Source organism: Macadamia integrifolia, unplaced genomic scaffold (genome assembly GCF_013358625.1).
Source record: "Macadamia integrifolia cultivar HAES 741 unplaced genomic scaffold, SCU_Mint_v3 scaffold1423, whole genome shotgun sequence".
Lineage (NCBI taxonomy): Eukaryota > Viridiplantae > Streptophyta > Magnoliopsida > Proteales > Proteaceae > Macadamia > Macadamia integrifolia.
In genome coordinates, this window is record NW_024868198.1 from 193,899 (window position 1) to 201,109 (window position 7,211).

Here is a 7,211-nt window from a genome sequence, read left to right on the forward strand (position 1 = left end):
CAATAATTTCACCGACGGTCCAAGAAGACAGCCATGACGAGGGAAATGGGAAAAGAAACTGAAATTGAAGGAAGTAGAAAATGTAGACTCCGTTTGTATAAGGATGAAAGGGCCTTCAGCCCGGCACACGAACTTGTGAATAAAAAAAGCTTTAGCTCATTTAGTTTTGTAGATCTCAGACCAGTCTTTGTGGATTAGAGAGGGATTCTTGCTTAGTGGATTCTACAAGGATTACTGTGGGATTCAGCATAGCATCAGGTGGGATTATAATATTCTATCTATACTAACTGCTCTCTTACTTATTTCTTATATTGTTCCGTCCGATAGGTAATTTGAAGAACATGTTTGTTCTAAACTGTCTCAGACTCAACTATTTTATATCAAGATACAAACTGATAGAAATCCTACAACGTTCTTATAAGTGTTCTTATAGCTAGACCTTCCTAGAGGAAATTACACTCCCCTCCCCTATATGTTTCAAGTATTACATTTGGAGCCCCTCTGAAGTTTGAAATTACAACCGCACCCTATACTGTTATCTCTGTTAGAAGTTTATGTTAAATGACCCATTTACCCCCTTCCCCTTTCTTTATAAAGCACTCTCTTGAGAACCGATCGAGGGTTCATCAATTTGGAATTCTTGAAGCCGTTGGAGGGAGAGAGGTGCCTAACTCCGATCTCTGATCGAGGGTTCATCAATTGGTCAGATCACCTGAATCGATTGAGGTGCTCATATTGTGAAGGTAAGAACACCTCTTTTTCCCCCTTCTTCCACCTGAATCGAATGAGGTTTCCATCCCAATTTACTGATAGAAGAAATACCCACTGGTAGTGATGCTTTTCTCTCTCTCCCACCTCCCTCCCAGGTTGAAAACTTAAATTATTTTGACTTAATGAGGCAAATAACCCAACAAGAATCCTCCAAATTGTTTCTCCCATACTGATTTAACTGGAGCTGGACCATTATAAAAATTAAGGATGAGCCACACTCCAGCTCCAATTCAGCTAAAGTGGGGAACGTAAAAAATATCAGTGTCGAATTGGGAGCATTCTTACATGTTTGTTCTAAACTGTCTCGGACTCAACTGTTTCATATCAATATACAAACTGATAGAAATCCTACAATGTTCTTATACGTATTATAGCTAGACCTTCCTAGAGGTAATTACACCCCTCCCCTGTAAGTTTCAAGTATTACACTTAGACCCCCTCCAAAGTTTGAAATTACAACCGCACCCTATACTGTTAACTCTATTAGAAGTTTGTGTTAAATAACCCATTTACCCCCTTCCCCTTTCGTTATAAAACACTCTATTGAGAGCTGATCAAAGTTTCATTAATTTGGAATTCTTGGAGTCATTGGAGGGAGATAGGTGCTTGACTCCGATCTCCGATCGAGGGTTCATCAATTTGTACGATCACCTGAATTGATTGAGGTGCTCATATTATGAAGGTAAGAACACCTCTTTTTCCCCCCTTCTTCCACCTAAATCGATTGAGGTTTCCATCCCAATTTACTGATAGAAGAAATACCCACTGATAGTGATGCTTTTGTCTCTCTCCCTCCTCAATCCAAGTTAAAAACTCAAATTATTTTGACTTAAAGAAGCAAATAACCCAACAAGAATCCTCCAAAATAATTCGGAAAGGAACTATTCAAGAAACTCCGGCAGATTCCATTCAAACAATTGAAAGAAACCCAGCAAAAAATTCTGCAAAAATCCATGGTTATTGAAAGAGAAAATGAAAATTTCAGGTCAATAATTTCACAGACGGTCCAGGAAGACAGCCACGACGAGGGAAATGAGAAAAGAAACTGAAATTGAAGGAAGTAGAAAATGTAAAGTCCGTTTGTATGAGGATGAAAGGGCCTTCAGCCCTGCACATGAACTTATGAATAAAAAAATCTTTTTGCTCATTTAGTTCTGTAGATCTCAGACCAGTCTTTGTGGATTAGAGAGGGATTCTTGCTTAGTGGATTCTACAAGGACTACTGTGGGATTCAGCATAGAATCCGGTGGGATTACTAGTTCATATTCTTCTTTTCTTCTCTCCATCGATCAGGTTAGTTTTTGGCTACTTTTCTTTACCCTGTGCAAGTTATTTCTCTCTCTGTCTCTGTTATCTTTATTCTAGTCGCTTTAATTTCATTCTGTTCTTCTAATTAGTGTCAGGCTTTCAGCCTTAGTTTATCATTATTTTCTACTCTGTTTTTCCTATTCCTTATTCTAGTCTTAGATCTGTTTTAAACTGTAAAATCCCATTGATTTCTATGAGTCCAACTTCTACTCTGTTCCGATAATTCTCAGTTCGGGTTCAGTTTTCGAAATTCTGATTTCAGACAACTGATGAGCTCTCTTATTGCTGTTATTCCATTACATCAAATCTATATCAGATTCTGTTTTGAACCATTAAGAGCATGCTTTCGAATTCTGGTTTTCTGTCAGAATTTTAATTTCATATCTTAAGAAACTAAAATTCTGACTGACCATCAACCGTGACGTTTACACTGAAATTATCAAAAACAGTTGGAACATAATCCTTCTCAGAAAACAAAAATCAAACAGAACCCATAAGAAATCAAAATGCACTTAACATAAAAAAGAAAGTAAAAGAGCACACACAACCAAAGAAGGGGGAGATGGGGGGGGGGGGGGGGAAGAGAGTGTAGGAGATTAGAAGACGAGTCTTCCCAACAGCTCCATCTCCAACCGTAACACACTTGATGAACCTGGAAGTGCTCATCTCATCATTCCCACCAAGCTCTGAACAAAAATCATTAAACAAGAAACTCAAACCCACAACCATCCTGATCACCTACAATCAATTGTTGTCGGCAAGGTGTACGGTGCAGCTGCTGTTGCCGATGGTCACTCCTACAACAGGTTAAATTCTCTCTTTCTCTCTCTCTTTATTTTTTCTCCTCTTTCTTTGTGTGTAATCTTGCAGAGGCAACAACCATAGCGACCAGTCAATTCCGCAGGGTGGTATCAAGGGTTTTAGCTTCGGCCTCAACGATGGTACGCTCTCGAGCACACGCCTTCGAAGCTAAAGCCCAACAGGTTAAAGCAAAGGCACATGACGCTTGTAGAAACAAAAACAAACCCTAGAAGGACAGAAATAAGTTGGGGATATTTTGGGGCCTTTAAAGAAATTGTAATACACTTAACGGTTCCTCACTCACGGTCAGGGTACGATTGATAGAATCTAGAACTTACAAGGGAAATGAGTGTAATTTCCTCAACTTCCTATGTTACTTAGATTACTTGTCATATAATTTGCATGACTTCTAAGTAAAGATGAGTACTTTTCATATAAATATAGCTCTTTCAAGTTATTGAGTGTACTTATAATATATGAGATTTGCCACCTCAGATCAGATGGTGATCACTCAATCAAAAGCTCACCAGTCCTCATTGACAAGCATAGCAAACAGCCAACCAATGAGAAGAGCCACCGACCACTATATAAAGAAGATTTAAACTGATTTTTAGGGTAAGACACTCAGAATACTCAGAGCTTTGCCTACTCACCCTTTTATTTTTGTCAGAATACTGACTTAGGCATCGGAGCCTTCTTTCAGGGGTCACTGTCTAGGCTAGTTTCTTATCTGTAGTTGTAGGTTCTAACTGTGTGGGAAACTTCATCAATGTTAGCCGAACACTCGAACAAGAGCACTTTGGAAATTATCCGAATAACGCTTTTAGACCTCCACATCTGTTTTGGCTGAAAATCCCAACAGGTATGTCTCTTACCAATTGCTCATATAATTTCAAAGCATTTAAATTTGAGTTTATATACTAGCTTCTATAGTTTTTTGGGTCATAGTCATCAGGGGTCATAACACTCAACACTCTGAGCTCTGCCTACTCGCCCGTCAATTTTTGTCAGAATATTAACTTAGGCATTGGAGCCTTCTTCCCGAGGTCACCCTCCAGGCCAGTTTCTTATCTATGATTTGCAGGTTATAACTGAGCAGGAAACTTCATCAACATTAGCCAAACACTAGAAAGATGAGCATTTTGAAAATTAGCCGAACGTTGCTTTCAGCTCTACACATCTATCTTGCTTGATATCCTAATAGATATATCTCTTACCGATTGCTAATACAACTTCAATACATTTAAATTTAAGTTTACGTATTGACTTCTTTTGTTTTATGGCTTTTAGTCGTCGGGGATTGTATACCTACATGCACTTGATCAATATGAGATTAGTTTGGCCAAAATTCACAAATATTAAAGTTACCTAGAAAATTTTACTCTTTGGAGTCGGAAGTAGCGAAATGATGCCCAAACTCAATATATGGTTGAACTTTCCTCATAATTGTAATTTCTTATTGATAACTTACAATCTATAGAAAAGGTTTGAACAAAACATAATGGACCCTATAATTACTGAGAGCCAGTACGTCACCTAATACAAAAGGGAATCACAGGGAGAATGCTAATTAATTTTTTCACAATTTAAATGCACAAGAAAGTTTTTTATTTTTAATACTAATTCATACATTCGTTACTTATCCCTCTTGGTCTTGCTGTACTTCCCTCATAACTTCCTCATGTCTGGGTATCAGACATGAGGATGTTACGTGGGATCCTCATCTTTGGGTGTAGCAGAGATGATGATGCTATGTGCGATATGCGGCAAGACCAGGAGGGATAAATTAAGGAATGATTGCATGAGAAACTAAGTTGGGGTCGCACCGACTCGAGACAAGCTCTGTGAGAGCTAGTTGATGTGGAATGGTCATATTCCACGGATACTTATACAAGCCTTAGGTTGGAAAAATGGCGTAATGCAATTAAAGGGTTCCAAAAGAGGTAGGGGCAAACCTAGAATTACTGTCAACAAGTGGTAAGGATATATATACATATGGAAAGGAAAATTAGCTGACGGACAATGTGCAAATTGGTTGGTATCAAGTTGGACACAAATCTTGCAGCGTTCTTATAAGTATTATTGCTAGACCTTCTTAAGTTATTGAGATTACTATTCATATAATTTGCACATATTTTAATTTACTGAGAGTACTTTCCATATAATTTGTAGCTCTTTTAAGTTATTGAGTGTACTTATCATATTTGAGATCTGCCACCTCAGTCAGAATGTTGATCGCTCGATCAAAAGCTCATGAGTCCACACCAACAAGTATAGCAACCAGCCAGCCAATGGGAAGAGACATAGATCACGTTATAAAGAAGATTTAAACATATTTTACGGTATAATAGTCAGATATTTTCCTCCTATCCCTTCCATTTTTATCAGAATACAAACTTAGGCATTGGAGCCTTCTTCCCAGGGTCACCTTCCGGGCTTGTTTTTTATCTGTGGTTTGCAGGTTCTATTGAGCGGAAAATTTCGGTAACATTAGCCAAACACTCGTCGACGAGAACTTTAAAAATTAGCCAAATGACACTTCCAGGTATCTCCTTGTCCCAAGGGTCATTTTACAGCCCTCAAAATCACCAATTTCTTGAGTTAAAATTCTGCCTTAACATACTTTCAAATTTATTCCTAATTTGTATACTTAAACCTTATAATTCTGTAATCAGAAATTTTCCACCTCCCATACAGATTTAATTGGAGCTGGAACATTATAAAATGTATGGATGAGCCGCACTCCATCTCTAATTCAGCTCAGGTGGGAAGCGTAAAAAATATCAGTGTCGAATTGGGAGCATTCTTACATGATTTCTTAAACAAAATTAGGTAAGAACTCATGGCATGCATAAAACCCAAAACTAATTATCTAAATTTACTAATCCCAACTTCAATTACTAATTTATACTATGAATGCTAAAATTCCTCCCAATTGGGGACTTCTCAGAGATGGATAAATGCTAAATTACAAACCTAGACTCCTACTAAATTTAAGAATTTTTCCACTAAGTGCAAAATAAGTATATAGGGACTAAATTTTAGTCCCAAATTTACTGAATTCCTAACCAAGTATGCTTCTTTCTACTTTAATTAACCTAATTCTTTTGCATGCAGTCCCAGATTCCCAAATTTTGGGTGGCTGCATGCATGAAACCCTAACCGGTTTTCATTCCTACTTAATGAAACTGCTGTACAGCATATAGGATGGCAGAATTTTATCTCATTGAGTATGTGTATAGCAGAAAGAAGGTTATAGTATCCTAACCTAGCTGCGTGCGGCATCAACTCTTTGTACAGCCAGGTAGTAGCAATCTTCCAAGCTTGTATCAGCTATAGTTTGTAGCAATTTCGGCCCTAGCAACATCTAAACTTATGGACAGCAGCTTTGCTAAGCTCCATGTGCATGAATTACTATCCTCAGTCATGATTAGTAGTAGGACAACAGCTAATTCCAAAGATGGGCAGCAACCACCTTCTTTTACAATAATTTCCTTCCTTATAGCTTGTATCAGTAGCAGCCTTATGCAAAAGCAAGAGGCTTCATCATTCAGCCTTTGCTTGCACCAACAACGAGCAGCAGTAGATGAAGGTGTGGCAGTAGCAATAGGGGCAGCAGCTGCAGTCCAACAACCAGCAGCAGCAGTAGCAATAGGGGCAGTAGCTGCAATCCATGTTCAACTGCCTCCATCTCCTTCTTCTTCATCTTCCACCTTAATATACAGCAGAATATTGGAACAACAGAGGCAGTTTTGGGCTTTTAAGGTTCATCCCTAGGGGTCGTTAGGGCCCATTTGGCAGAACCAGTAGCAATATGGGCAGCCGCTGCAGTCAAACAAACAGTAGTAGTAGATAAAGGTGCTGCAGTAGCAATAGAGGCAGCAGCTGCAGTCCATGTGCAACAGCCCCCCTCTCCTTCTCCTTCTCCTTTTTACTGTTCCACCATAGTATATAGCAGAATAATGAAATAAAAGTGGCATTTTTGGGCTTTTAAGGTTCAGCCCTAAGGGTCCTTAAGGCTCGTTTGGCTGAACCAGTCCAACTACAAAATTAGTTCTAAAATTTAATCCTAAAAACTAATTCTAAAACATAAATTATATAAAATTTAATTCTTTTAAATAAACACGACCAAATATTGACTAATTAACTTGGATTTAGTAAGCATTATAACCTCTACATGTTGGGTAAGTGCGATGCCCATGGGTGTAGGCTTGTGGGCCCAAACAAAAAATACTAATTTTTCCTGCATTTTGCTTGCCGAACCGACTGGCTAGTTGGCAGTAGGGTATCCCACTAGATTGTGCATTTTTGCACCACTAGCTGTCCTAATC

At 38.5% G+C, this 7,211-nt stretch overlaps 1 long non-coding RNA gene across 1 annotated transcript; it reads left to right on the forward strand.

Annotated features, from left to right (window-relative positions):
- Window positions 1-3,219: 3,219 nt before the first annotated feature.
- Window positions 3,220-5,391, forward strand: LOC122063690. The gene is made up of 3 exons (XR_006135440.1): window positions 3,220-3,742; window positions 5,104-5,222; window positions 5,342-5,391. It is a non-coding gene; the product is annotated as an uncharacterized LOC122063690 (long non-coding RNA).
- Window positions 5,392-7,211: the final 1,820 nt, after the last annotated feature.